This window comes from Papio anubis, chromosome 8, assembly GCF_008728515.1.
Source record: "Papio anubis isolate 15944 chromosome 8, Panubis1.0, whole genome shotgun sequence".
Lineage (NCBI taxonomy): Eukaryota > Metazoa > Chordata > Mammalia > Primates > Cercopithecidae > Papio > Papio anubis.
This window is the reverse complement of record NC_044983.1, coordinates 56,685,156-56,691,155: the sequence shown is the minus strand read 5'-3', so window position 1 is coordinate 56,691,155 and position 6,000 is coordinate 56,685,156.

Sequence of the window (6,000 nt, the reverse complement as noted above, 5' to 3'; positions counted from 1 at the left end):
CTAGGGCTTTCTTTAACAGCAGATAGAAAAATGAAGAATTCATATACTATGCTTGCTTCACGAAGAGTCAGGAAAAGAAAGGGAACAACAACATAAGAGTCTAGGTAGGGCATAGTGGCTCAAGCCTGTAATCCCAGCACTTTGGGAGGCCAAAACAGGCGGATTGACTGAGCTCAAGAGTTCGAGATCAGCCTGGGCAACATGGCAAAACCCTGTCTCTACAAAAAAAAAAAAAAAGTACAAAAATTAACCGGTGTATGTGGCGCATGACTGTAGTCCCAGCTACTTGAGGGGCTGAGGTGGGGGGATCACTTGAGTCTGGGAGGTTGAGGTTTCAGTGAGCCGAATTCGCACCACTGCACTCCAGCCTGGGTGACACAGTAAGACCCCATCTCTAAACGTTTTGTTTGTTTGTTTGTTTTTAAAGTCTAAACTTTGTAACTACCCAAGCGACCTCTGAGGGTTGAGGTGGGGGTAGGACTGGGAGGGGCTGGGATGAGAAAGTTGTGGAAGGAGCAGATGGTATCCTAAACCAGGATGGGGAGGGGAGGAAAAGAAGGGAAGCTTGTTTCGGAGTGGCCCAAAGGAGAGGCAAGGAGACTAGGTAGAGACTGCACACTTAGGACTAGCCAGGTGGAGTCTACGAGAGCACTCGGCGCCTCTCTGGAACAGAAGAAACACAGATAGACAGACTGAGCTAGGGCCCAACAATCAAGGGAGGTTATGACAGATGTCAGAGATGGCCATTCCCAGAAGCTATGCCTGGAATGTCCCTTTTTCCAATCAGGAATTCTAAGGAGGGACAAGTAGCCCAGAGAAGCTCCCCTTGGAGTGTGAGTCCTGGACCTAACTGATGCAAAGAATCCTACGGGCTTGCACTGTTGTGGGTACCACCCCATCCCCGGGCACTCAGAACTCCATACTGGAGGAAGATGCCTTGTTAGGAAAATACCTCAGGGGAGACGATGGTCATGGGAATACATGATGACAGATTGGGAATAATGACCTGAAAATGAAAGATGGGGACCAGGTGGTACACTGACCAGGCCAGGCCAGCTTGCCAGCAGATCCAGTGCTGGTGTTTGGGCACCTGACAATCTTTGCTGGAAAGGAACTCCTGATTATCACTTCCTTTGGTCTAAGTGGTCTCAGAACCAAGATGTGGGCATGGCTTTCCCAGAGAGAGGTACCAGACCCTGCCCCAGTGTGAAATGACCTCAAGGAAGCCTCAACTTCCTACCCCCCCAGCCTGCAGTCCTCTCGGCTTAAGTAACCACCGAACCAAAAATCATCTTATACAGGTGAAATGATAGGATGGCTGGGAATTGCTTTATAATTCTCCAGCAAACCAAACAAACCGTGTGGGGGCGGGGGGATAGAAGGAACAGAGTGGGGAGGTGTTGTACATATTGAAGGTGGGAGAGGGTATAAGGAGATTTATTGGACCAGTGGATGGCAAAGTGCCCTTTCCAAACCAGAAGCAGCACCACCTGGGGGCTCTAACAAGTTGCAAATTCTCAGGAGGGAGCTGACCCCAGATCTACTTAAAAATACACAACAAAAACCTCTAGGGCTAGGGCCCAGCAATCTGTGTTTTAACAAGCCCTCCAGAGGATTTCGCTCAGCGGTCCGGATGCTTGCTCAAATTTGAGACCCACTGCACAATACCTTTCTCTCTCCTTTTGTGCCTCTGCTCTGATTTCCATAATAAAGGGTTTAAAAAACCATCCCTATGGGCATTTTTGTTGTCAAGTTGTTTATTTCTTACATCACTTGTCTTCAATTGCTATTTAACTATTGTTTTGATCTTTTCCTGGAGCCAGAACAGAAAAGCCAGAAAGCAGAAACCACTGCGTCTTTCTCCTGCCGCCCACCCCCCACCCCGCCCCCTACACCAGCCCAGTTTGCAAATACAAACTTCCTGTAAGAGACGCCCCCGGCCGACGCACACACAACTCACACCTGAAGGCTGTGTCTGCAAAGGGGCCCGGGAACGACTCCCAGGGCGACGTGCAGGCCGCATTTCGGAGCTGCCCCACTTTCCCCGGCCTTCACCGGGTGCCCTCAGCGCACGCCGGGGTCCTGGCCCCAGGCGCGCCCGCCTCCCGCAGTCCCAGAGTCCGGGCCCAGGTGGCACTGCCACTCGTCGATCCTGTGTGGGCACCCGGGCCTCGCGAGAGACGACCCCTCTAGGACTGACTTTCGAAATGCAGCTCGAGATATGAGTCCCTTGATCTTTTCCGTTCTCCCTTTCAGAAGTTCTTTAAAAAGACGAGGAAGGAGGCGAGGAGAGTTGGAGGTCGAGTCACAGGGTGGGGCCCTCCAGGCACTGTCGCCTCCTCCCCGCTGTTTCGGGTCCTGGATGAGGGTGCGGAGCTCGGGAGACCTGGGCTGTCGCAGGAGGTGAAGGGTTAAGAAGCGGGGGGCCACCCCCCTCCCTCCGCGTATCCAGTGCCCCTTCCTCCTCCTCCTCTCCCTGTTCCTCCCCCCACCCCCCTTGTGTGCTGTAAAACAATCCCTTTGTTTCCTCTTTAAGACGTTAGCCTCAGGGGCCATTATAGGAAAGAAAGGTAGCCAGGCCCTTTTATCTGCAAGAATCCATTAAGCGTGGCCTCTGTGCAGCAGGCCGCTCGGTTATGGGCTGCTCCGCGAGGGGTTCCAAAGTGGGAGAACCCCTCCCAAGGGAGGAACCAGACGCACCTGTATCCCATCTCACTACCTCCCCCCCTCGGGAACTGGAATCCAGAGGGAGTGGAACACTGGCAGCTTTCAAACGAGAGTGAATATAGAGCCGCGGTGGGTCTCTGGCAGAACCCCAGTTTCACACCTTCCTACCCTCGCGCCGTCTCTTCCCGCACACCCGGGAAAGGGGGTAAACTTTCGACGGCAAGATGGGAAAAGACCCTACCCTTCGTTTCCTCAGCGGGTCTTGGTGCGGGGCTGCCACCGTGCGCGGGAGAGGGGACGCAAGCAGCTGCTGGTCCGGGCGACCAGACGCGCACTTGTCTGCCGGTCCCACCGCTTGTGGGTCGGTCCGAGGGTAGGCGAGGACGCCTCTGTCCCGCAGCCCCGCACGCATTTGATTGTGGTACTGAGCGACAGCTACGAAGTTTGCCACTGGGGGACCGAAAGAGGGCCTTTTACGTTTCTTAGGAAGCTGTGATGCAAAATGCCTGCTGAAAGCACTGGAGGTTTCATGTGTCTCATCAGAAAGTAATCTAACACCAATTCATTATTTATATCCTCCCCCAAGAACCAGTCGTCCCAAATGCCCACTCTGCCCGTGCGCTCTGTCTCACCTAGCCGCCCAGTCACAACAACAAACACCGCCCGCAGGCCCAAAACACAGGCTCAGAGACTGCGGCTCCGTATTCTGGATTTGGGGGCCAGGCGCAGGAGGAGGGGAGAAGGCGTGGCAGCCTGGCCCGGGCCGGGCAAGGGCCAGTGTGATACTTGTATCAAGTTTAGTGGGAGGAATCTTTTCTTTTTTAAATTGCCAATAATTCGGATTGTTGAGAGTAATGGTGGCAGGAAAGCAACAAAAGAAAACTCTTTCTTTAAATTCTCTGTTGTATCCAGGTCAAAGACACAATATCAAGTCAGTGTCTCTTGCTTGAAATCTCTGTGGAGTGACCTTCTTTGGATCTTCTCCTGCTCTTTCACCATGAATATAAATATTTTCTCCACTTACCATATGTTACCCACGCACTTCCACAGACCCCACCACCACCGCCCTGCTGGGCTCCTTGCAAAAGGAAAGTCCGCCCTGCTCTCTCCTCTCAGCCGGGAGGGCAGGGGGAGGAGGGAGCAGTGTTGTTCAAGGGACAATGTCACTTTCCTCTTCATCAAGATTCTTTGTCAATTGCTGGGGAAATAATTGACCTCAAGCTACTTCAGTCACAACCAATAGAAAAATGGAACGGTGATGTGTCCAGCTGTTAAGGGGAGGCAGGCTGGAAAACAAAGGTGGCAAGGAAGGGAGCTGACATGAAAAATATGTAAAGCTTCAAGTGCAAATTCTTGGGAAACAGTGGAATTTCATTTTAAAATAAAACCAAAAACCGGAATTGTGTTCATTTGTCATATATCCAAGGTTGCGGTTCTTGATTTGTGCCTTTGGATAGCTTAAAAGGAGAATCCCAGCACAGAAGCCCTTTCATACAGCTGCAGTCTTTTCAGTTCTCTGACCCTTTCCTTAACTTACACAATGGCACTTTTTCCAACACCCTTCACTCAGTTAGCAGCCAAAATGATTCAGCTCCATCTGATTCAGGGGACCAGGGAATAATTTGGTAGTTCTTTGAGTATTGTTTGGCATTTGTTGTTTTTGGTTTAGTTTTGAGTTTTTTTATTCTGTTTTGTTTTTGTTGTTGTTGTTTATTTGTTAGTTTGTTTTGTAAGTAGCAGGAGAAAGCAGCCTGAAAGAGAAAAGGAAAAGTAGGAGGGGTGAGAGGGATAACCAGAGAAAAAGTCAAGAAGAAATTCAGCAATTGCCTTTCCTTGCTTCCCTTAAAGAGATGATGGTTAGGAGTGGTTTGTTAAAACAAATCTCATATTTCAGCCCACAAGATGTCCCATTTATGAAGCTGATCCTGTTCCGGGTTGGACCAATCAGACAAAAATCAATAAGGACATTCAATGCCACCAATGTGGTAAGAAGCAAGAACAATATCAAACAGCAACTCAGCAAGGCCTCAAACATGAGCTCTTAGCCTGAACTGTGTCTTCTCCAAAGAGGAGAAAAGAGGACTTGGGGTAGTGGAGGGGAGGGGGCCGTGGCAATCCAGATGCTACAAAAACAGCCTGATATCTTCCATGGTACACATTTACCTTCCAGTGTGTGACTAAACCAGTGTAGTGGATGTGTGAGTGCTGATGAGCAGCCACCGTGGAAGAACCAAGGCCCCTGCCTTTTCCAGGCCCAGCACTGAAACACAAAAGGTGAAGAAGAAGAATATTAATACGGCAGAAACCCCTGTCACCTGGCAAAAGAGCTCATCAGACTCACAAATATATTTTTGACAGCTTATATCTTCTCCATGGAGTTGTAGGGAGTGGTGAGTGAGTGATAAGGCCATCCTTAAAAGCAAGCAGAAGAGCACACAGAAAGTAAATGCTATCAGTACAGATGCTCAGTGACAAATATTTGGTATCATTGCAAAAATTTCCCCAAGAGCATGATGCATTTTTCTCTAACAGAATTTTAAAAATTTTTGTCTGCTCTAAGATGTCCCCAGGTAAATGCGATAATGGGTACTATGGTCGGAATGCTTGTGTCCTCCCCAGATTCTGTGGAAATCTTATATCCCAAAGCCATTGTAGTAGGAGGTGGGACCTTCAATAGATAATTAGGTCATGAGATTAGGACCCTTATAAAAGAGGCCTGAAAGAGACTCCTCGCCCCTTCCATGTGATGATGCAGCTAGAAGACACCATCTATGAACCAGGAACCAGGGCCTCACCAGACATTGAAGCTGCCTGCACCTTGATCTTGGAGTTCCTAGTCTCCAGAACTGTGAGCAATAAATGTATGTTGTTGATAAGCCCCTCAGTCTATGGGATTTGGTTATAGCAGGATGACCAGACTAAGACAGTCAGTGTATTTCCAAAATTCTCCAACCTCTCACAAGTGCTTTCCAGATCTTCTCCAAGGCTTATTCATGTCATAGAACAATCAGCAGCTATACTTTACTTCTCTCAGAATTACGAACTCCAACCAGTTGAGTGGTATTTATTTAAGGAAAGACTTCGCTGCTTAAGGAACTCTCTAGTGTTCATCACTGTTTAGAGCTGCTTAACCTGTTTCAATGAATAGAGAGATTTTTACATATAACATACTTGAAAACAGCTGGACTAGTTGTATTCTAGCTGCATCTAGAACGTCACCTAATGGTTCACCTAATGGAACTTCACCTAACGGAACTTCACCTAATAGAAGTTCACCTAATGGTTCAAAGATGAAGCTGTTGAGTTACTGTCTAGTGATGGCAATGGATTTGC